This window comes from Grus americana, chromosome Z (assembly GCF_028858705.1).
Source record: "Grus americana isolate bGruAme1 chromosome Z, bGruAme1.mat, whole genome shotgun sequence".
Taxonomy (NCBI): domain Eukaryota; kingdom Metazoa; phylum Chordata; class Aves; order Gruiformes; family Gruidae; genus Grus; species Grus americana.
Genome location: NC_072891.1, coordinates 15552796 through 15577481, shown reverse-complemented (window position 1 = coordinate 15577481; position 24686 = coordinate 15552796).

Here is a 24686-nt window from a genome sequence, read left to right as displayed (position 1 = left end):
GCTGTCTATATTTGACCTGGACACATGCACACAGCTTGTGCAGATCAACTAGGCTGCACACAAACAGCATATCTGACATCTGAGTTACCTCTCACACATGAGGAATTGCCCTGCATACAAGCCTGTCTTCAGGACGTACCAGATCTTCTGTCTACTCACCAGACCACTGACATGAGCCCGATCTCCCAAGACAAGGGCAGCAATAGGAGAATTTTGGCAGGAAGCAGTCATACTTGCTAACAACTCAACAAAAAAAACACTTCCCCTGCCCTTTTCTGTGGCTTTGCAAGTGTCCCACAAAAGGTAGGTCTCACTGTGCACATTCTGCTGTGCCCATGAACAGCAACATATTGGGGAAACCCCAGAGAGACGGTGCCTGCCCCATGCAGGTTTGAGGCAGATTACAATGTGACAGCTGTATCTATCTGGGAAGTCGGTGTAGAGCCATTAGCTAGTGTGCAAAAAATCTGCTTTGCACTATCTTCTCTGCAGAGAGAAGCTCCAGTGCCAAAACTGGTTTCCTCAAAATCCATACTTGGTTGCTGCCAAATGAAGAACCACCTAAAATCTGTAACTGATCTAGTTTTTCATGCTGATGCACTCCAGGCTACTAAAGTTCTGCTTTTCAACAGGCCTAGAAACATTTATCTCAACCAGTTTGAGTCATTCAGCACTTATCTTCCCTTTGAGCATAGATTTCTTTCATGTACCTAACTTGGGCATGACCTGAATACAGCAGAAGATCAGTCTGCATAAAACATGGCCAGAAAGAGATGGGACCGAGATTCACTTTCAGCCAAGGGCTCTGTGGTTACAGCACTCAGGCAGGAGCCTGGCCCCAGATTCTTTCTCTGAACCTGGGAAATGGAAATATCAAACACACGTTTTCCATAGCAGATAGATACCCTTTCTGCTAACCTAAAGACTCGAGTGCCCCTACTGCTCCCTGGAATTTCATTTTTCCATGGCAAGTGGAAGAGCTTCATTGGAAGAGACTAACCTGATCTCTCCTTTTCTCTCTACTAAACAGTCCCTTGTCCTCCGAACACATTCCTGCAATAAGAGAGGTGACTCTGATGCTTGTCAAACAGAGGAGCTAGTATCTGGCTGACTAGCACCTGGGTGAAAGCCCTGCCTAGTTATGAGAGAATGGCTGCTGGTACCTGCTCTTCTGGAGGTGTTTTTATAAGAAAAGAAAGAAAGGAAAAAAAAAAAAAGAGAAGGGCTGTGTTCCTTTTCTGAAGAAAGACTGTAGGCATCTAATTTGGAAGATGGGAATCCCAAGGCAATTCCAAGTGAAGGGAGGCTCTTTGCTGTAGCCCAGGCCATTCAGTTCTAGAGGATTTTAGCCCCAAGTCACTTATTGTGTGTTATTGTAAAACATGAATTGCAACTCCAAATTTGACTTTGTCTATCCAGCATACTTGTCCAATGGAAACATGACACTAATTTCATCTGGTCTTTTACTTTCTAAGCCTGAATCACCTCTAGACAGAGGGATAGGCTACACACAGCAATCGAATGTTTCAAACAGCTTCAATTTAGTGAAATGAGAACTACAGGACAAACACATAGGAGTAAAGTATTTTAGACTGATTAATTGCTCTTCAGTTTAGCAGCCCAGTGTTATATCTCCACACAAAGAAGTTGAAATATCGTAAGAAAGTGATGCAGAAATTATCTTAGAAGTTATTTTACGCAATGCCTGCATGTAGACTTCAGATAAGACCTTTTTGTATCGTGCAGTCTGCAAACTGCAATTGTTCATTTTCGTAACATAAATTTCAATTTAAAAGGTATAAATCTGTTTTGCTGTAAACAAGTCTAGCCAGGATCTATTTTCTCTTTTTTATATTTAATACAAAGGAAAGTATGCATATTTTTAAAAAATATTTATCATTTAGAACACTTCTTATGCCTAAGCATAGTTGAAGCGAAAAAAAGGCGGCTTTGGCTTTTCTTTGTTCTTTGTTAAAGAGTGTTGTCACACAACTTGTTATAAATAATACCCACATTCTGTAAGCATGATGAATGAAAATTAAGAGACAATGTCGATGGGATTCGCCATTATTTATTATGAGATATTAGTCTCCTGCTGCTATATGAATGGGATTGGGCAAAGTTGAGGCACTATGGAAAATAAATGTTGAGACAAAGATGATGATTTCATTTCTAAAAATGGAGATGCTTTCCTTTTCTATACATTATGTTATTTGTTACATTATATATGTGATACAGCTCTTAGTTGGCCTTATAGAATAAGAACTTGCTAATTCCACACCTCTAAAGCCCTATATAAATCAGTCTTGTATGCATAAGCAGTTCTATTAGAAATAATAAAAAGATTTCTCCAAATATAGACTAGCCCAGTGAGTAACGGTGTAACACTGAGTTCTAGAGGGTACATTGTGCCTTTAAAACAGTTTTTCATTGCTGCAGTATGGACATGGCTGATCCATCCCAGAGGTTTCTGAAAGTGATTCTGTATCAAAGAGACCACAAACATATCCAGACAGATAGATTTATGCCATATATTCTGACTGAAAGGAAACTGCTATGCCGCAACCAATCAGGGACAACGGTGTCCATAAATAAACAATTATCTTAAGTGAGCTTTTCAGCTTTCGTAATTAAGTTATATTCTTTTCTATGAGCACACTTTTGAACTCTAATTGGATACTGGAACTAAAAGCAGGGGCATAGATTTTCAGAACTGGGGATGATAGTTACCACAAGCTAGTCATTTACCCATGCAAACAGACAATTAACTAATGACATGATGGCACAAACTGCGGGACAGATACCTGTATCTTCCATGATCTTAACTAGAGACGAGATTTTTGGTATCCCAAGTAACTCTGGTGGATGGTCATTATTTTCCACCATCTGAAAATGGAGTGTGACATAAGCCAGATGTAGGAAGTTGATTTTCTATGAAAATAGTGATATATGTTGTGTGTATGACCTGTTTTGTCACAAAAGACCATGTGATGAAACCCTGAAACCCATTCCTTCTTGTCTTATTGTCCTCATGTATTTTTGCGTATCATTACATTAATTTTTGTAAGAGGATACAGAGGCCTTCATTGTTGATCACCATTTAACGGTGAACTCACATCAGTTGAAGCACAAAATCTGCACTACCTAAGGATTGCTGGTGCTTTATGTGATTGCGTATTTGGTGGCTTTTAGTCCCATACTTCAGTATTCCTGTGATATAGTGAAGTATTTATGTCTGTATCATTTTGTATTGTGTGACTAGCCATAATGTAAAGATCTAAGCTTCATGAAAAAGATGAGGTTTTGATGTGTTTGAAGGTTTTTGTTTTTGCAGCAAAATAAAACCTAGAAGTTTGGAAAAAAGTCTATGAGAGAGCTAGGAAAGAAAAAGTCTACACGAGGTCTGCATCTAGAATTTGGGAAGTTTTCTAGCTCCACTGTAGAAGTAGGTTTGGGAGAAGAAAAAGGAATCACTAATAAGCTGCTTTATTTCTTCTATTTCCTATTCCCTTCTCTGTCTGCATTTTGCAATCTGCGGTCCCTAGTGGCGTGGTCATTTCTGGTCTATCAGACCCTTGTGCCTAGCATGGCTTAATCAGTAGTCTAAGTTACTCTTTTACTGTAGCAATGAAAGAAAAGCAAATAGTTAAAAAGTGACTAGGAGTCTTTATAATTGCTGACCTTCAATAGTCTATATAATATGACTTTAGGCCACTGAGTAATAAATAGACTAGTGTAATATTTACAGACATGTCTGGAATGCAGTGAGTTCCTCTCTTCTCTTTCACGAAGTCATTAATGGCTCTGTGAGGAATCAGACTACTGCTGTTCATGTTCCCCCAAAACACTTTTATCTCTTGACAGTTTATGCTGATCTTTCTATTTTGTTTTGATTTGTTGTTCCCTGATCCATTTCCCAAACCCTGGGTTTTACAGACTTTGGTAAGGGGTTAAATGTTTTCAGCAAATCATTCTGTGAACTCGGTCCTAACCATGGATTCCCCAGCCCAGTGATCAGAAGACCTCTTAGAGACAGTGTTTCTCAATCAGTTCCTTTCAGGTGGAAAGGACCATGTTGTTTGTACGAATAGAAATTTTCCTACTGAAAGTACACAACTCTCCCTCTTTCCCGCTCCAGCAGCCAGTTTCCACTGCTTTGAAATTCTGAACACTGAAGCAAACGGGCAAAAATAGGAAATGTGTTTTAGAGAGCAGAAATGAAAACATATGGGGAAACAGTTTCTTGCTTTCCTTCTTTCTTTGCCTCTAAGAAAAAATCTGAATAGCTTCTGATAACCCCAGCCTTGCAGAAAGAAACAGTGGTCTTTGGTCTTTGAGCTCTACTGGGTACACAGGATTTACTTATAAGCAAAGGGAAGGGATTATTTCCAAAGAATATAAATCAGCACTTTTGAAGAAGCAGAGCAGATTCGTAACATTGTAGAGTTCCATTAAAAAGTTTAGTAATTGTTTGCAGCTGCCCATTAAAGCTATTTCCTTTAAATCCCATGGCACTGAAGGCAGAAAGAAAGTCTTTATGCCAATTTTTATGCATCATAGTGTTGGATATAAACCCCTGTACTGTGGTCCCCAAACCATTTTTCGTTTGTTTCTGGTTTATTCCAAATACAGACAATACACACAGCCACTTAATATTCCAAACCAAAAATGAAATCATGAAGAATTGAAGGAATTTACAGAAAATGCATCATTAAAATCCTTACAAAACAAAAGAGAAGTACTGTTGGAAGTGCTGGGTACTGGACAGTCCATTAAATACTGAATCTGTATCTGCGTCAGGTCATGCCTACTTTACGAAGGTAGAATCAAGCTTGGGTAGACTCCCTGTCATATAATACCGTCTGAGTCAAATTTGACATGTAGTATCCAGAGATTTTCATTCCAGCTTGTAATTTGCGTTGATTTTAAATGTATAGTAGTTGCACTATGACTCAGCAAAGAACTTGGCCCATGGGTATATTAAAGAAATGTTGCCCTCAGCTAAACTCATTTACTTTGTAATATTTATATTATGGAGCTAAATTTGACTTTCAGTAGAATGCTTTTACCTTTCACATAACTATTCTATGGCCTAATTACCCGCACAGACCTCACTTCCTTGGAAAACAACAGCATTAATTAAGCAAAAGCCTAAGGCATTTTGAACACAGCCCAGCAATGTTGGATCCAAACAATATCTATTTTCCAAGCATTATGTCGAATGGAGAGTGAATGGAAATATTTTTGAAGGAATTTCTCTGTGAGGTCAGTACAAAGGCGATTATCACACTTGGTTATTTTTGCACAATAACAAATAAGGAAATGTGAGAAATCTGTCTCATGTTATCATCTTCCTCTGATATTGGACAAGCTATTCTTGGATTAGTTCAGCAATTTCTTTCCCTTCCATTCCCGCCCCCTCCATTTCTGCACATGTGCAATAAACATCTGTGTTAAGGCAATGACACATTTCTCACTTCAGACCAATTCCTTTCCCTTTTTAGGGAGAGCTGCTCTCTAGAGGACTCAACAAGTGGCAGCATGTTAGTATTTATTTGCACTTATTATAGGAAAGACAATTTTTCAGCACTATAACGTCACTGTTTGGATGAGAGTATGTGATACAGAGAGGACTCAGACCGCAGTCAAAGGTCATTTTAATCCTGCTTAAATTCAATCCGCTTTGCCAAATGTTTCTGTCTGACAGAAACACTGCAGATGATGCACAGTAAGGAGGAAAAGAGCAAATAGATGTGTCTTATGCAAAGACATCTTCAGCAAAGGAAGAGAAAGAACTGGAGTCTTCTCAAAACTACCGTGTTGTTTGTTGAGCTAGTCAATGCACTTTGAGATTTCTCTGATGCAGTGATTGGGATTACACAAAAGGTCAACAGTAGAGACTCAGTTATATACATTTTTCACAGGAAGAATTTATCATTGTGTCCCACAAAATCTGTATAATACATCTTGTCTGGTAACTGCTCCAATACCGGTCATGCCTGGCAAGTAGTAATTCTTCCATTTCAGGTTATCCTGAAATGTCTCGTTTCCCTGATACTTTTTATTGCAATGTCCCAATAACAAATTTATCAGCATGGGCATTTGTAAAAGAGAAGCACATAGAATCCAGCTTCCATCTCTCATAGGCAAAGAGATGACTTTTCCTACACAGATTTGTGTTTCTCCATGATTTTTTTTTTACTTCCTTTACTACAAATACTATTACAAAAATAAAAATCACTCTCTTTAAATATACAAGAAAGGAAATGAGTAGTGCACAAAGTGCTTGCACAACCTGAAGAGACATAGCACATGAGACAGAAAAGACATGTAAACAATAAAAGTAGAGGAGTAAGAGAAAAATGATGGGAAACTGACAAAAGGAGAAGCAAAACGTAAGCCAAGGCTTACATGGTTTCCAGTGTATTTCTACTTTGCAAAATGTATTTGCTTCTCCCTTTATCTACTTCATTTCTCACTAGGCTTTTGTTTGCTACTGTCTTCCTCTTCAGTGAGAAAGACAAATAGCTCTGCTGCAGCCTGTGTCTTTTCTTTGTGGTACGTATCTGCCCACATGTTGAAAGTATCCTTGTCATGTGCACAGATGGTTAGAGCTGCACCTCCATTTCCCTGTGATAATCTCACAACAGCTGATTTCTGTCTTGCAACCCATAAGACTTTTTGTTGGTTTGCTCTCTTTTGCGTATCCTCCTTTTAGCTGCATCATCTGCAGCAGTGCAAAGGCTTCCTTCCGGAGCTCAGTCACTGGGACCTCATTCTGTTCATCTTCAAATCTGTCTTTTTTGCACTGTGACATGGCTTTGAATATTTTTCTTGATTAAGCCCTGGCTGTCTTTTAACTTTGAACTACAGCAGTTTAACACGAGGTTTTCTAGAAAATGCACAAGTGCACCCAAAATCAACAGATGACTGTCTTTAGTCCAGACCTTTTATATCCTGTCAAATCAGTTTCCAAATTACAAATTAAGATAATTTGAGATTAATTTAAGAAGCCTGCCTTGCAGAGTTTGTACTGTTTTACTGTTCACAGTGATGGCACAGGAATGTCTGTGTTTCTTAGTTTGTTCCCCTTATGTCTTGCTTAATTTTTTTAAATACCTGAAATCAGAAATTGAGTGCTCAGTTGGTTGTCCTAAATTTTCTGCCAATTCTCTCTTTTTGGAAAGAGTTTTTGAAGACTCTCACTAAAATTCCTCCATCTTTCACTTGTTTGGCTTAAGATACACCAAAGCTGCACCAGTTCTGCAGTCTGCAAGACTAGAGACACTTCTAGAGACACCACTGCATTTTCCATATGCAAAACTCAAGTAGCTTTCAAAACAAATCCCCTAAAATTTCAGACTATCTTCACAAATCATGAAAAGATGCATTCTCCAACTGCCTCCTCCTCAAAAAGAAAAAAAAAAAGAAAACCCTTCTTATTTCTTTCCAATGGTTTAAAAAAATCACAGACTGTTTTACATTTACCTATGTTTTACAAGTAGAGGAAAAATGGTGATTCATTATATTTTTATTTCTATTGTACAGTCCTCTAAATGACTTATCGGATTCCCAGGATTCTTTTTACCACTGTATTGGCCACTCCACAGTTCTGAATGAGCCCAAAGTTCATGTTAGCCTATCATCTCCAACAGTAGCCATAACTGGATGGCTGAGGAAGAATACAAAAGAAAGGCATTACTAGTCTCCTAGCTTCCCATGCTTTTCCCTTCAGGATCTCCCTGAGCTGGATGTGGTTTCCACATACTTAGTAACTCGTACTGTATTCTTCCGCCCTGAACTTGGCCAGTCATCACTTGAGCGCAGGCAAGCTCCTGCCTACCACACCATCCTTTGGCAAGGTGGTGTAAAGAACCACCTTCTCTTGTCTGAGCCTACTTCTGCCAATTCATTTGAAATTCTCTGGTTCCGTTACTGAAAGAAAGAGTGGGCCCTTTTCACCCTTCCCATGCCTTTCATGATTTTGTAGTCCACTAGCATATCTCCCCAGCCATCTCTTTTCTACACCCAAGAATGCTGGATTATTAAGAAATTCCCATATTTTTATGACAAGAGATGCACATTTTTAAATATTGAGTAGCCTACATGTCTAGGAATGGAGTTTGTCCCTGAATGTAAAAGCTCCTCAGCTAACTGTGGAAGTTCATCACTTTTGCCCTCTGACTCCACCACGTTTATATTCAACTTCCTTGACCCAATGTACATATGTAGAGTTGGTCTACAAGTATCTGTGCTTCTAAAGCCTTAGTGAATAATAAATATATCCACAGTTTTCTAGCAAGCAAAGAGAAGCTCTGTGCTGTGGTTTCAGTGTGAATTAACTTCATTTACAATTAAGAATTTAAGGATTAAAATGAAACAAACCCACTAACAATTTCCCAGATGACAGAGTATGGTATCTCTCATGATCCATGTGAATTCACAATGAACAGTTCCTCATTTGCACAGGCAGACTCATTTAATGCAATATAGAAAACCAATACCCAAACAATTACATCATTTCAGCCTCACAAATAGCATTTTGACTGAGGCCAAAATTTCTTCCCTGTACAAGTGATGGGTGTTCTGGTTGAAGTCAGGGAGAGCTACACCTAAATATAGAATGTCTGAATTTGACTCTTCCTGCCTGCATGGAGCAAACTGGACTCCACACTACTATTTCATCTGCACTTGCCAACACCTCCTCAGGCAAAAAAGCTTTTTAGCATCAGTAAATAATGAGTTGCAAATTTGAGTCTTATCATATTGTCTTTAAGTAAGCTAAATAATTGCATGTAGTAGTCTAATTAACCCAGATTCGTGTCAAGCACTGCATTATCTGTTCTGTTTGTAAACTACACCCTAGATGACACAGTTTATCTAGCTGTAGACACATAATTGAAAGCTTTGGAATAATCCCAAGTATTATCTGATCCACCCAGTTGCATTCATAAGGATTTATTTCTGCACTTATCTCACAAAGACTTTCTCTGGCCTACTTTTGAACACTACTCAGCTGATGAGTAGCACCATGCTGGCTGCATGGCACTTGCAGATAAATCTTTGATAGTACTTCAGAGATACCCACAAGGAGAATACCATCTCTGCCATGTGATTCCTGCCTCCTTATACAGTAGAAATAATGACAAGTCTTAAAAATATTAATTACTGTTTTTTTCAACATATCCTGCCATCAACAGAGACATGTAGGACCGGGTGCAGCTGCAGGTACCCACTGTGCTGCTGTTACATGAGACATTTTCCTACCTGTCATTGCCCACAGAGGGGTGCTGCATGGGTGCTGACACTTATAACTGCAGACCAGCCATGGAGTTCCCTGCCACAGGGACAATAAGCCCAAGTATTGCAAACTGAAGCCCATGAGGCAGCAATATCCCTACAGCTCTGCTACCCAAGACAGACACCCTTTATATTGTATCCACAGAGCCTCCCCCTCCTGCAAAAGCAGTTGGATTTGCTGCAATATCTAGTCTAAGCAGCTGGTTTTATCATCGTATACAGAGAGAAATGAGGAAAGCTCAAAAAGATCTCCAAATTTCCAAGAAATCCCAAAGATGTGAAGCCTTCCTATCATAGCAACATCTGTTGCAAAGCTCCACAAGCTGTGCAGAAGGCTCCAGCAGCTCCCACAGGCATGCAGAGCCCAGAACTAGCCACAGGTAAGTAGGTATCCTGCTAATGCTGCTTTACTGCGCTCATGATGGATAAACCAGTCCACCCTTACTCTAGGGAATACAGCTCATTTAGGCACACCCTCCAGCTGAGTCAGATGTGTAATAGGTCCCCCTCTTCTTCCCAGGCTGCAGATGGCTTTAACCTTTCCTTTACGAGTCTATGTGCCAATTTTTCTTTGATCTTTAATTGCAAAGATTTTGTAGGGAGACACTTAAACAGTTAAACCCTGTCTCTGTACAACAGAAGCTGTACATGCAGGACTCTGTAAGTATAACTTCTGCTTAAACACGGAGGGTCACCAGCGTGCTGGCAGAGAAGTGGAGATTCTTTTTGCCCTGACAACTACCATAGTTAGAATAACCACATCTGTCCAAACCTCACTCACTTTTAATCTGTAGAGGTTTTTTATCCTTCTGTGCCATAGCATGTACTGATTCATTTTTATGAGGTCCATGTATGAAAGTTCTGCATTGTTTTCCAATTACATCAGATTATAGAAGGATTTCCTCAGAGTATGTCAATTACTTCTGTGTATGTATTCTTAACTGAATGCAGATTAGATCTTCATTGCCATACAAATAAAAGATCACCCTGATAGATGATGCATAGGATGCTAACACAGTTAAAAAAATTAGTATAAAATATCATATTAAAAGTCATTATTGCAGCTACTGATCCAATTAAATGAAACACCCTGATTATAATTTATCTTGGTTTATTACAAACAAGTTAGTCTATTTAATCTCATTAGCTATTGTATTTTAGTCACTAATTATATACACTAGAAGAATTGCTTTCCTATTATGTGAATACAAGTTCCCATTTGAGATGACTGCTGCTTATTTAAATTCTATTGACTATCAAATACATCTTCCTGGTATATCTATACTAATTTGTCTTCATTATCTGTGTGTGTGCACTATACTTCTCTACATACACATGAACACGTGCATACTTGCACTTAATCACGTCAGTTCAAGTAATATGAGTTCCAAGCATATAGTTACATTATTTGGACCCTTTCTGTTAGGAATGCACCTTTTGGCAAACAGAAAAGAAGCAGAAACAGGAGTTGCAACACACTGAAAATAGCCAGTCCTCAATCAATATTGTCTAAGTCAATTCTCCTCGAAAGAAAAGCATTCACGAGCTAGATGATTCAGAAATTCGCAACACTCAGTTCCCCATATTGCCACAGCTGTAACGCTGAACTGTTAATGAACAAATATCCCTGTGTCATAGTTATCTTACTCAATTTTCACTTCTCCATGAACCAACTTTAGTCTCAGTCCTGGAAGTGGTACGAGTCACTCTGCACTTTCCAGGGCTAGTCACATTCATAAAGCTGCATATGCAGGAGTGGGATCTAACTAGTTTGGACCAAATTCTGAGGTCTGTCCACACTGCGGCACGGAAACATTCAAGGGGGACCTTGAACGTGGCTTCTCCACTCTAGCAATGTGGTGGGAAAGGTCTAGCAGGAGGTAACACATCTCCATTACCTTATCTGGTAGAGGTCCTCCAGCTCCCAGAGAAATTTGGCCATGCACATACCATCCATGGCCTCCAGAAGAAGGGCTGGGACAAGGAGGGAGGTGTGCTGAGGAGGTCTGGGTGGGGGCCCCAGAAACCAGAGAAACAGGTAGTGGAGTCCCACAGAGCAAATTCTGCTCCCGCAACAAAATTGGATGATTTGAGAACATGGAAATAATGTGGAATAAGTGAAATAATGGAAAAAAACCCTCCTTGCCCCTACCCACACCCTTCCCTCACCCCAATTATAGCTAGTTTGATGGTTTCACAATACTTTGTGGTATTGCAATACTTTTTTGGTGTTGGTTTTGAAAAGAATTCAAGTCTATCACTCATCACGACTATGTACTGATTTAGCAGAAAATCAACGTACAGAGTCTTACTTAACTTTCACTTCTCCATGAAGACAAGCCACGGGGCCCCAGAGTTTGTCTTGTACCCTTGGTATAATTAATTATTAGAGACTTGGACCGTAGTGGAGGAGTGGAACTGCTTCTTTCAAGTCAGTGGACTGGAAAGAAATAAGTATTATTCCCCGTTCCTCTTTTACTTCTGACATGGGCTAGAGCAACGGCAAAATCACCTAACACATGTAGTAAAGGATCTTGCTTTTCCATCCTGACACCCAAGTAGAAGCAGGCAAGGTGCAAGACATGGGATGCTGCTCTTGAGGCAGTTCCACTGTGTAAAATTGCAATCTAGATAGATAATACACTTCCCTTTCTTACCCTTTATACTTCTGAACTTTATGCTGTATATATAAACCAGAGGAGCCCCTAATAACTTCTGTTCCCAGAAGTTGGTAATTGGGTTCCAGGATATTTTTACTGCACTGAACTTGGATGTTCTTTTCAGAAAGCTGGACGGGAACTGATATGGTTTTGTCACCTCACGCAAGAAGGCAACAAATAAAATTAAGTCTTCCAATACTCTTTGAAACACAGCTTTGCTTGGACTTCATGCTTCTCTAAGTGCCAAGATGATAACAGCAAAACAGCAAAGAGTGCATTATCTACAGAGCAGATACATTCAGTTCCTTTAGTACCACCTACAAGTGTACATCACCCCCTCACCAGGGAGAGCGATGCTATCATCATGGTCCTCTTGTAGTGTCATCTCTTCTAGAACTACAGCTCACTAGTACTAATTCTGATAGAAATTTGGGGAGTATCTACTAGGAATTAGACTGAGACCAGTCATAGTATTTGACATAAGGACTCCACAGTTGACAGAAGCAATGGTAGCTTTCAAGAAGGACCTTCCACCAGCTGAGTCAGTGTGCTGTCCCAGCACACCTGCAGCGTAGCTCAGGTTCAGTTTTCAGCTTGCTCCAGCATCCCTGGCCACCACAAAATTTCCAGATGGAAATATGCATGCAAGCTGCCACTTTTGATGACTTTGAATGTCAAGTGAATTTAATTGCAGGTCCATTTTGAGATCATGTAGCTATACTATGACATGGATGCAGTTTATAACTTCCTAGTTTGCAGGGGTGCAATGAGGTTATTGTACCGTTTAACAGCAGCTCTGATAACCTGCGTCTTGTATTGTCCTCTCTCATAACATTCCTATGGCTTTTCAAATCTCATAACAAGTATTGTGGATTTTAGCCTTCTCTGTGCCTCCTAATTCTTCTAATTTTCCTTCTGCTGTTGGCCTTATACTGACTGAAAGTTTTCTTTCCTATCTGAACAACATTCATATACCATTTTTGTTGTCCATAATTTGTACCATGTGTTCTGCCTTGTCACGTGTTATTCAGTTTTGCATACTGAGATGTTAGGAGTCCTACTTTCATATTTGCTCACACGTAGCTGTACTGTTAAGGACCTGTTTTCAGGATACTGAGGTACATTGCTGATGACAGGGCTTTTTGCAGCAAATGACAGGGCTTTTTGAAACACGTTATATCCTGCCTACAACAAGAGGTCCCAATCTTTGCTTAACTTTCTAGTCCCTACCAAAATAAAATGGTACGTAGGTAGCTAGGGAGTTGTGATGGGAGCTGTATTTTGAATTGTGAAACTCATGACAAAAAAACCCATGAACCACATATGCAAATCCAAATATCATACCACTTTTACACATCCCTATAGTTTTATCAGGGAGATATGATAGTGGGGCTGCTCTGCGAGGGAGGGCAGGCGGGGAGCTGAGAGGATGGCAAGGCAGGCAGAAGCGTGGCCTCGTGACAGGGTCCCATTCCCACAGCGCCCAAACAAGATGGACAAAGCAGGTCCAGTGGCAGCAGCTGGGGTCAGCCATGGCCCACGGACTGCTGGACACATCTGTAGGGATGAGGCAGGTCTGAGGTCAAGCCAAAAAATCAGAGTGGCGAGGCAAGGTGAGGATCAGGAGAGCACACGGGCCAGCCCAGCACACCTGCAGTGTAGCTCAGATGAGGACCGAGAGCAAGGGCCTGGTCCTGAACACGGCTCCCAAGCTGAGAGCCGCCCCAGACGAGACTTCTGACTATCACCTGTTTTCACAGAAGCTCAATCCAAGGTTACGCAGCTGTGCCGTATCAAAGCTGACCTCGAACACAGCTTCCTAGGATGGGAGAAAAAATTTACAGCACCAGTTGTTGCACTCAGCACCCTGGCAGGTTTCTGGCAGCTATCACTGAGGGCTTTCTTTTTGTCATTATTGGTCCCCACACTTGGCAGCCTGGGCTATGCAGGGTAATACCAATGGGGGCACAGGAGCAGACCCTGGGGTCCTGCCAGGCTGCAATAGTTTTGCATTTCTGTTATGTCACAGAAGCTTGGAATCACAACGTCACCAGCACAGCATCTGTCATTGGTAAACAGGTAGAAATGTGAATAGATGCAGAGGCTATTTCCATGTAATGTCCCCACTGAACCCCAAACTATATCCTGAATTTGCTGAAAATCTACAGAAAGATGTTTAACACACCAGCGCACAACTGCACTAGACAGACGTGCTAGCTTTTGGCGGGTACCTTTCAGAGAGTACTCTGTTCCTAGAAGTAAGTAGATGCATGCATTCCTCATAATTTATATTACTAGTTTACTATTCCCTGGCTACTTTTTTCCTATAATAGTTACGTTCATTTTCCAGACAACAGGAGAAGAGCTCTCAACCAACACAAAAAATTAAAACCAGCAATATTAAAAATTTGTGTTTCAAAACAATTTTTTCCACTGATGCTTTTTGTTAAGAATAATACACAAAGCCCATGAAACTTATGAGACAAGCATGGAAACTGACATGGAAGGTGTTTTCTAAGCTCAAAACAGACCATGTGGTCAGTATAGCCTGTAAAAGTTTAAGTGGCAAGTAGCTAGATAACTTCTAAGAGCTATTGCTGTCCTGTATCCAGATTGTTTGAATGTAGTATGAAACATTTAAGGACATATTTAGAGAAGGCTGCAAAGATAATGCAAAAAGGGGGGAGAGATGGAAACAGGGCATTATGGTATGCAGTTGCTGCCTCCTTTGAAGCAGTACACAGCAAGGTGTGTATGGGCAATGGGGGAAGATCTCCCTCTAGCATGGGCTATATAGGTTCAAAATGGGGACTGGTAGGATTAGCTGAAGACATAGTTCATATCAGCCAGGTAACAGAGCCATTCTTACTGTGGCCCTTGTAACACCCATCTGGAACATTAATGTGCAGTATCACCCCTGTGTCAACCTGCATACTTAAACAATGTTCCTTACAGGAGCTATATCAGTAGACTCCAAGTTGTCTTCCTGTGAGTTTTCAAATTCTGATTGTCAGGTTTGTCTGAATTATGGAAACATTTCATCCTTGCAGAAGATGTACATGCTTAAAAATCTCTGTCCTGTCACTAAAACAAGGTGTGTTCTGTGTGGGACACTTGCAGCAAACTCTTGGTGCCCTTCATCACCTCCCATGCTCTGATTCACAAGTGGCTTTGAGAGATCTTGAGAACAGGGGCTATGGGTATTTGCACTTGGCTCAGATGGCTTGACGTCAGATGACAACTCAATGTAAGAAATCAGTGGAAGACAAACATTTATTTGTTGTTTACAAATTTTTTATATTTGTTTACTTTGGGAATTTTTAATAATTATGGGTATGTCCTTGAAAAGGGATTAAAAAATAGTTATTTAAAATCTGAAATTGTTCAATTTTTTAGCCCATAACCAAAGCTAAACACTTTGTATCATCCAGATTTGGGGATTCTCGAAGGCTGAAGTGTCACAGTCCCTACATGGAGTTTTGTGAAAGGGCAGTGCAGAAGTAGTCAGAAAATTAGTGGTTGCTGTGTTTACAAGAGTCCACGCATAGCACCTCAGCAGGGGAACACAGTCCAGCCTTGAGATCAACTCTGTTGCAAATGAAAACAAAGTTTCTGGAATCACAGTGCTGGAGAAGACCATAAGTCCAGGCTCCTACAGTCACAGACAACAATGTAAAAGACCTCTTTAGTCCAGAAGGGTCCCCACAAACCACAAAATACTTCCCAACACCCCATAACAAGCCTACAACCTATAGTGTGAAAGACCAAAAGCCACAAGGACTCCAGTGTGCCACAGCAAGAGGGCGGGAAAGATCCAGCTCACCACCAGTGTCTTTGGCCTCTGCGGAAGCAATGCTCCTGGGAGATGAATATTTTACAAATTTGTCTTGGCTTGTGCCTTTTTGATTTGGCAATTTTAGTTAAATAAATTTCTACTTGTGCTAGGTTCCTAAAATAAGATGTAAAATAAGCCCAAATATTATATTACATCAGGAAGAGAAAATTAAATAGCCATGAGTCCCTAAAATCATTTGTCTTCTTTCTCAGCTTTGTTAACTACTACTCTGTTACTTCCCAAAGGAGCTGTGCATTAGTGAACATTAAATACAGATACAGGTATTGATATTATACTGAAGTGTCCTTCCCTGTAAGCAGCAACTGAAGACAGCATTCTTCAGCCTAGGTTACAAACTGTATTTGTGAAAACCAATCAGAAAATGTGTTAGAGACACAAACCTGTGGTTTTCCTTTTCTATTTTAAAGCTCCCAAATTTGGAGAGAAGCCCAAATTTCGATTTTGCGCTCTCAAAATATCCTATGAGCATCTGTTTGGGTTGGTGGTTGTTTTGTTTCTGTGCTTCCTGCATGATAAATTATATCCATGGTCACATGTAACCTAGCACATATTTTTATTGCATTTGTAAAAGAAAGGCAACAATAACAATAGCAACAAAAGTTGCAACAAAAGATTCCAGAGAGATGTAGAGCCAATTTGGACTTGGCAGGCAAATGTTGCTTTAAAAGTGGCCTGACAGACCTCCCAAAATATAACAAATATGGCATTAGAATATGCTGAAATGGGAATTTTGGTTTGTTGCAAAATCAGAGTATATTATTTTCATTGCAGTTTTGCTGTCTAGTATATAGACTATTTTCTTAAAAAAACTCTGAATCCTGCTGTTCTCAGTAGAAGTTGCATATTATGGCAGTGCTGCTGGAAGTCTTACTTTGACCGAAATGTTTTTGCAGGGTGTCAACCTCCAAGTCATCATTAATGTTTACAGTCTCAATAGCAGCTTGCATTGCTATAGTAACCCTTAAAGGAACATTCCTAACAGAAAACTAAAATAAAAGGAAGCCACATTTTTACCAAACACTATAACACAAGGATTGTTCCTGGGCTATTTCAGTAATTTATATTTTAAACAAAGGCAGCCTAAAGAAAAAGAGGGCTTCTCATACTAGCGAATCAGTTTTATATACTGCTACGTGATAGGATGTGACAGAACTTGGATAGATGCCCCCTCTTAAAAAATATAACTTCTGTCAGCTCCGATTGAAGCAAGTATGGGCAGGGGGTTAAGGAAAGTAAGGCTTCTTGCCAGCAAACTTTTTTGTGAGGAATTCTGTGGCTATTAGTACAGAAAATAAGTCTACCATGATCTTTGTATTTACCTCTAAGCCAAGTTATAGAAAACAAAGCTGTCTTCTGAGTATTTAGTGCCATGCACTGCGGAGACATCATTGATATAGTAGTTTATGGCCTATAGCATCACTTCCTCAGCATGAGCTACAGTATATGTGGTAATCATTTTCCCAAGCAGAAGCAAATTGTGTTAAACCTTATACATTTTTATAGTCAGATTTATGTAGATGAATTTGTTTCATGTTTCTGTAATATTTTACACTGTTTATCAAAAATCCAAATTTTTTTCATAAAGCAGTAGTCTAATAACTTGCATTTACTAGGAAAATCCTGAATCCATTTTACAAACCATTTGTCTCCTAATACTAACAGTGTGTTCTTATCTTCCTGCTGGAGATGCTTGGAATGCGACAGCTGGAGAGAGGCAATCAAATTTGAATGTTCTCAGATTTGTCAAATCATAATCATTTTATGACATTGCAATTGTCTTTTAACAGTCTTTTATATCAGTTATGACAAAGGGAATCACAAAGTCTAATTCGACTTTTTAAAATATCAAACACTGAAAAGAAGCAGGAGGAAGCTTTTTATGAAAAAACCATTAGCAAACAGGAAGTTTAGAGGAATAAGCAAAGTCTGAGAAGTAAGAGTCATATCCTGATGCTGATCTTACAAGCACCCTACAAACTTTATTTAGTTTGAACTCAGAAAATGGCTTTGCCCCAACTTTCCTACCAGTCTGAGTAAAGCAAAGGCAAACTGACATGGTCAAAGCCACAAAGTGAGAGTCAAAGCTCAAAGACCTCAGGTGTCTAAGATCATAGAATCACAGAATGGTTTGGGTTGGAAGGGACCTCAAAGATCATCTAGTTGGACAGGAACACCCCCCACTAGAGCAGGTTGCCCAAAGCCCCATCCAACCTGGCCTTGAACACTTCCAGGGATGGGGCATCCACAACCTCTCTGGGCAACCTGTGACAGTGCCTCATAGTGAAGAATTTCTTCCTAATATCCAATCTAAATCTACCCTTTTTCAGCTTAAGGCCATTACCCCTTGCCCTGTAAAAACATTTCAAATAAAACAGGAATCGTCTTGGGCTGTTAAAGCCCAGTACCCTGAAGACAAGTCATAAAAGACCTGTTCGTTTCAGACTTTCAGCCTACAAAATGGAAAGAATGAGGTGACCTAGTGAAATGAGGCTGTGGAGCCTGCACATTTGACAGCAATCATATTGACCTATTCTATTTCTTGTCTTCTGAACCCAGTATTGTCAAGCCTGGATCTTCATGGCCCACACGGGCTCCCACAAAATTAGGATCAATTAAAAGAACAAAAAAGATCACAGTTTTCCCCTCATAGGCAAAGCATCACAAAGGTGAGCCATCATTTTCTGCTATAGGTCAGGAACATGTAATAGAAGTTTGCATAATGATCATCTATGTCCCTTTCTGTAAACTAAACCCAAAGATATTAACTCTGGGTGAAATATAAAAAAATTCAGATGGCAGTAAGGTTGGGTCAACTTGAAAAAAAATATTATTAGCCAAATTTTGTAAATTTTAGAATAAATGAAATGACACATACATGGGAAGAGATAGGTCAGTGCAGATGGTCTCTGAATGTGCACGTGTCGTTGATGTGGAGATGAGTCTGCTCATGAAGGCTGGTAAAAAGCTGGCGTTTGATAAGCTGATGCCAGACACTGACAAACTAAAGAACAACAAAAAGGAAGAGGCAACATCTAAATACCGTAAATGTATTATTAATTTTCTACAAGTTAACACCTCTGTTACCTCAAGGATGTTAATGGGATTAAGAGTATGGAAGAACACAATTTACCCAGGGCACTGTTAGCAAACAAGTGAAAGCCTTGGCTCAAGCAGATTAATTTCAGTATTTGCATAGAAGACGTGAGCTCTAAGCCCACTTTGAATATGAAGTTAGTCTGAACCCCTCTCTATCTAAGTTCTGGCAATAAAAGCAATTTACTTATGAAGGGCTCTGTGAATACAAAATACCAATGTTATGTTCTATTTTCAGATGGAATTGGAGCTCCACAGAAAACATCCAAAATACCATCCACTATGTTAGGTGTTTCTAACTCAGAGGAACAAGGTATATGGGCTAAGAGAAAGAAGATGAGCAGATAAACAAAACTGTTCAAATCAAAACTCTCAAAAAAGAGAGTCATCCAAAAAGTATTGTTACACAGATATGCCAGGACTCGCCAGTCAGAGCTGTATACTGCTCTAGGATGCACTAACTGAATCAGGATGACTTAACATACATAGTAAACACCATTTGAGGAAGATTTCTGAAAGTACATGAACACAGAAAGGCTGTAACCAAAGTAGCTTTTTTACAGACAATAGAAGAAAGAACTGTGTGTGTTTCTTCTTCTGGATGACTGATCCCAACAGCGTTGTTTCCTGGCTTTGACTGTTTCTGAGTTAAACACAAAGCTAATGTCAGAATCTCCTGTAGATGTAGCTGACACCTTTGGGGCACTAGCTTATACTATTTTGGCTCCTTAGTTATGTACTCGTTTACTTGGCCAAATTCAAAGGTGAGGCTTAATTCTTAGAATTTCAGAAGTTATATTATCTCAGATTCCCTTCTGCTGAATGTATCTACTTTATAACTACAGAGACAATCTTTGAAAATGCAATAGAACGAACCCATATTGGCATGGATGTCTACACCTGATTATGTTATATCAAATAAGATTCTATGGGTTTTAATACATTCATCTGGATTTGCTTAGATCCAAATTGTGTACACTCTGTGATTTATGCAACCTTACATATCACAAGGGTTAAGGACAAGCTTTCATCTTGACACAGATAGACAGGGAATTGTGCAGCACACCAAAGACAGGTTTCAATTAACTGAAATGAGTAAGACTAGGTTTATAAAACTATTTAGACTTCTAAAAATCAAGGCATTTTTAGCAGAATTTGCAAACACAGCTAAGCAGGTCAACTGTCAAACTCCAGTTAACAATCTGTAAAGGTTAGGAATGATGGAACAGACCCCAGAAGAGGCTCACATGTTTGGATGCTAAATATTATGAAGCCCAAAAGTCAGGCGCCAGCTGTGGACTCAAAAAACAAGAGACAGAATATATAACGTGCACAAACAGAAGGAGCTACAGCCAGCCAACATGAAACACTGCCAAGAGGGATGCATCTGAAATTCTCCCTCTCTTCTGGACATAGCACCTCTCCAGGGAAGAAGCACACTGTGGCCAAAATCCCTTCCTGTATGCAGGAATGTATGTGCACATGCACTGTCATCTGGGCCACTCTTCCTTCAAGACAGAAAGTGGTGGCCTGCCACTATTTACAGAGTCACAGTCAGAGAACATGGCTTGGGTATTGGCCTCTCTTCACCTTGACGGCTGCCAAACAAAATACTGTGTTTATTTATTTAACATGGTGGGGGCAGCGTACTCTTTCAAATGACATGATATTGCCTACCAGCATATTTTTTTGCTCAGACAAATTCATGGTCCTGGTTGACCACACCAGTGACCAAGCACTGGGTTTCAGTGATGGAAATGTCTCTTCTGCTTCAACTAAATCGGCTGGCCATTGAGCCAAGCGCAGCCATGCTAGGAACAGAGGCACTACGTAAGTTGCGCACCATGATCATGTTGTGTGACATAAAAGCATGCCTACCCTCCATGCCAGCACACATACACAGACAGGCCTGAGGCAAACTGTGGCTGCAGACAAGAGGAGATATGTAAAAAAAACCCAATTGCAGAACAACTCCACAGTGCGTCTGTTGTTTTGCAATGGTAGAACCTTAGGGCTGCAGAGCTGCAGGCTATAATGGCAAGGCATGAGCTTCCAGTCCTGAAATTGACCATCTCTTCCTGCCTGAAGCATGGCAGAGGGTAAAGTGCTATGGGAAGTCATCTTTTCTCAGCCATATATTAGCAGTCATCAGCTGAAAGAGAGGTTAGCTTTAATTGTTAGCAAATAGCACTGAAGGCAATCTAAAATAATTGGGTTTATCTCGCACTGCAGCTGGTTAAGGCATAGACTGAGAGCTGTTGTGCCTTGGCTGAGGGGAAATAGCTCTTAAAATTCTCCTACTCAATCACTTCTAAATGGCTGAATATATTACCAATTTAAATCTCTCTGCCAGTCTAAGCCTGAGATATCCAAACTTGGGCCTCAACAAACAAGCCTTCAATTAAATAATTACTCAAGTCTATTCTCGATTCCCGGAGAAACTATTTCCAAGATAAGTTTGAGGTCTGTTGATGATCCAGCATTTGGGTACTGAGGCTGTTAATGTGTGGACTGCATTTCCCAGAGATATGCCTACAGCTATACTAGAATGAACTACAGATTGTAATTTAAGATTTTAAAATATCAAGGATGCTTTTTGCTTCAGATATTCTGTGGACTTTAATGGAATTTATAAAAAGAAGTGGTCAGCAAGTCCAAGTCACATGAGAAACTTGGCTGAGAAGTCCAAAGGCTGAAGTACAAATTCTTCCTTCATGTTTCCTTTGACATACTTTGCCTTCTCCAGGTGACAACAGTGAAGTTTCACTGAAAATGTACTTTCTAGGCCAGTTTTCCATTAATTTTTATTCCCACATATTCTGAAGTGGGAATTCTCTAGGGACAACTGAAGCATCTGAATAACTACTACATTCCTGTCAGCTTTTTTTTTTTACACTAAGAGACAAGTTTGCAAGTCCTCTTAGATTCAGTCACTTATAATGTGTCTGCAACATCTGTAGCAGTGCAGGGAAGTGTACAAGAGCAGACAGTTTACCTTATGGCAAATTCCAAGGTGGTATTTAAAGTTCAGATGAAATTCCAGCATTCAAAGTGGGAGGTTTAAGGAAAAAAAGTCCCAGGTCTGTCAGTGAAAAGTTTAATTATGGACAAGATGACACACACAGAGTAAAGCCCACAAAGGCAGCGACACCACTGTGGAAGCACATTCCAATAAAATCTTAAAAGATTACTTTAATAATAAACCATGCATTCCTGAGCAAGCCATCGCAAGATTAGCTACCACATTGCTTTGCTGCAAGCAGATTTTTCACAAGCTGTTATTGATACAACTTTCAAGGCATTCATGAAAGTTGATGTCTTCCGAAGGTCCCTACGCTTTGCAGTTTTTATTTCATGCTGCTACCCCAGTTTCCACCCAGACTGGAATCTCAGTGATCCTAATGACAGACTGTGGTTTGGGCAGAGTTAACGTCTGGAAAAGCGATAGAAAAACTCAATGAGGTGAAGATTTGCAGCTGCAACTTCAAGATAATTTTTGACCTGTTGAAAAATGGCTTGTGTTTGGAAAGTGCGAAGGCTGATACTGTTCCATACACCAAGTGGTTAAGTGAAAACAACAAAACCTTGGGTACAGACTGAACGTATTCCAGCAATAGTAAGATCAGACACAACAAATACGAGAAAAAAAGTCATGATCCTGGAAAACATAGCACTCTCTCTCTACTCTAATCTTTTCAAAGTTAGGCTGAAAATCGTAACAGCCATTGTCCATTTGACTCTGTTTTTACTGTAGAGAAATAAAAATCCTTTTACTTTTCATAAAGTGTAAAGCATGCCCTTTAAGTCCTGCAGCACAATATAGATGAAATAACTGAATTCCTGTGGGGCTTTCTGCCTGGATTCCTCCTACGTTCAGAAGGCAATCCTATTACATATGTTTAATGTAACAGTTCTGAATTTTAGCATTTAGCTCAACAATGTGGAACATCAGGGGAGCTGTTCTAAGTTGAATTACAAAATAGATAGTGCAATCTTTCAAGGCTTGAGACATTTTTTATTCTCTAAGAAAACTGTAATTTTTTCCAGTTAGTTATTAACCATTTATCAGTAAAAAAGTTTTTCCATGAGATTGTTAGTGATGTCCCAAGTGCTAGTAGACAGTGAAGGACCTCTTGCCCGGTCTAGTACTATCTGCAGTAGATGTAATTTCGTTGCACCTCAAAAGGGCTCTTAAACTGCTCTCTATTGGCAAAAGAAAAGCATTTTCATCTCTTCCCAATTCAACAACAAATAGTATAAATAATATTTCTAACCATTAGTGCAACTTGTCAAGGTATTTCTGTGAAATGTGCCTGGGTTTTGTGTTGGTCAAAGCACAAATGGTAATTCTGCTTATGCCAGCACTAGGCTAGGCTGCTTTCTAGAAGTTGCTGTGCTACTGCACCGTGTCTAAACTAGGCACAATGTCATCCTTCACTTTAGGCAGTCTGTGTAACTCCCACAAAGCACGCTGAGCAAAGTATTATCCTTTAAAATACATGCTGCCCAGGACCAAGACACTTCAGTCCTGCTTGTAGGTGTCTAGCATAAGGTGTTCCCAACAACGTACAGTGCAGTGCAAGCTGCAAAAACCCAACATTGTTAAACATAATTACAACAGTGTCCCAAGGAATTCATATCTAATCCTGCACATACCGTGTGTGTAGCCAGCAACCTGTTAATTGTAGCAAATGCCTCCTTACTTATGTGGCGTGCACTTCCTTCCGTGAACACTAGGCTAGTGTATAAAAATTCGTCCCTTGTGTCCTTTTTGGTTAAAATTAGCACTTCGGAAATGAAAGACAGATACAAGTGAGATGCAACTATCAGCTTTTAGTCACGCCAGGCACAGGGCTCCTACCACTTTTGCTATTCATTAAAAAAAGAGTATCACAACATCTCAAGGAAAGTATTGTATCATTTCATAGCTTTGGATGTGGATAATGACCAAATGCATCCACAAATTTTGAACCCTGAAATCCCCAGTGGTAAAATAATTTTGTATTAAATATTTCCCTCTTCCAAAACACTTAGAAGTATGTATCAAATGTATTAAAACTGCAGGAAAAGTGGTGTTCTTTTTTCTCTTTTTAAATTGGGTATTGCTGTAGAGAGCAATATCACAGTTTTGAACAGAACTATTTTGCACTGTTTTGAGAAAATAAATGTTAGGCTAAGTTTACAGCCTTGAGAAAAAAAAAAAAAGTTCTGCTACAAGGACAAAAATGTGATTTTTTTTTATCAGAGGCTCTTTCATATAAATTGGAAAACAACTGTACTGCACTGGGAAACAAAACATGATAGATGTTTGAATAAAGATGAGTGGGAAGTACAAAGGTCAGGCCTGGATGTTACCCAGAAATTGAATTGCACTGACCCAATATTTTAGTTCAGCTACCCACATTTGGGGGGGGGGGGGAATGGGGCACAGAGGGAGGTTTTGTTGGGTTTTTTATAAAAATAAGCTGTTGGTTTGGACTCAGACTTGCTAACACCATCACTGCACCTACGTTTATGCAGACACATGAGGGGACCCATTTTCTAAAAAGAGCATTTCAGGCCCATTGCTGCCTAAGAAGCATAAATACCTTTGCCCTGAGAACAGTGGGCTCCGTACATTTCCGTGCCCCCCCAGGCTCCCCGGCTCTCCCACCCCACTCCCCTCCCGGCGTGTCCTCGGTGGGGCTCCGACTCCCTCCTGGGAGGGGGCTGTTACGGGTCCCAGATCCCCCCGCGCCCGCAGCAGGGGCCGGAGCGGCGGCTCGCAAAGGGTTAAG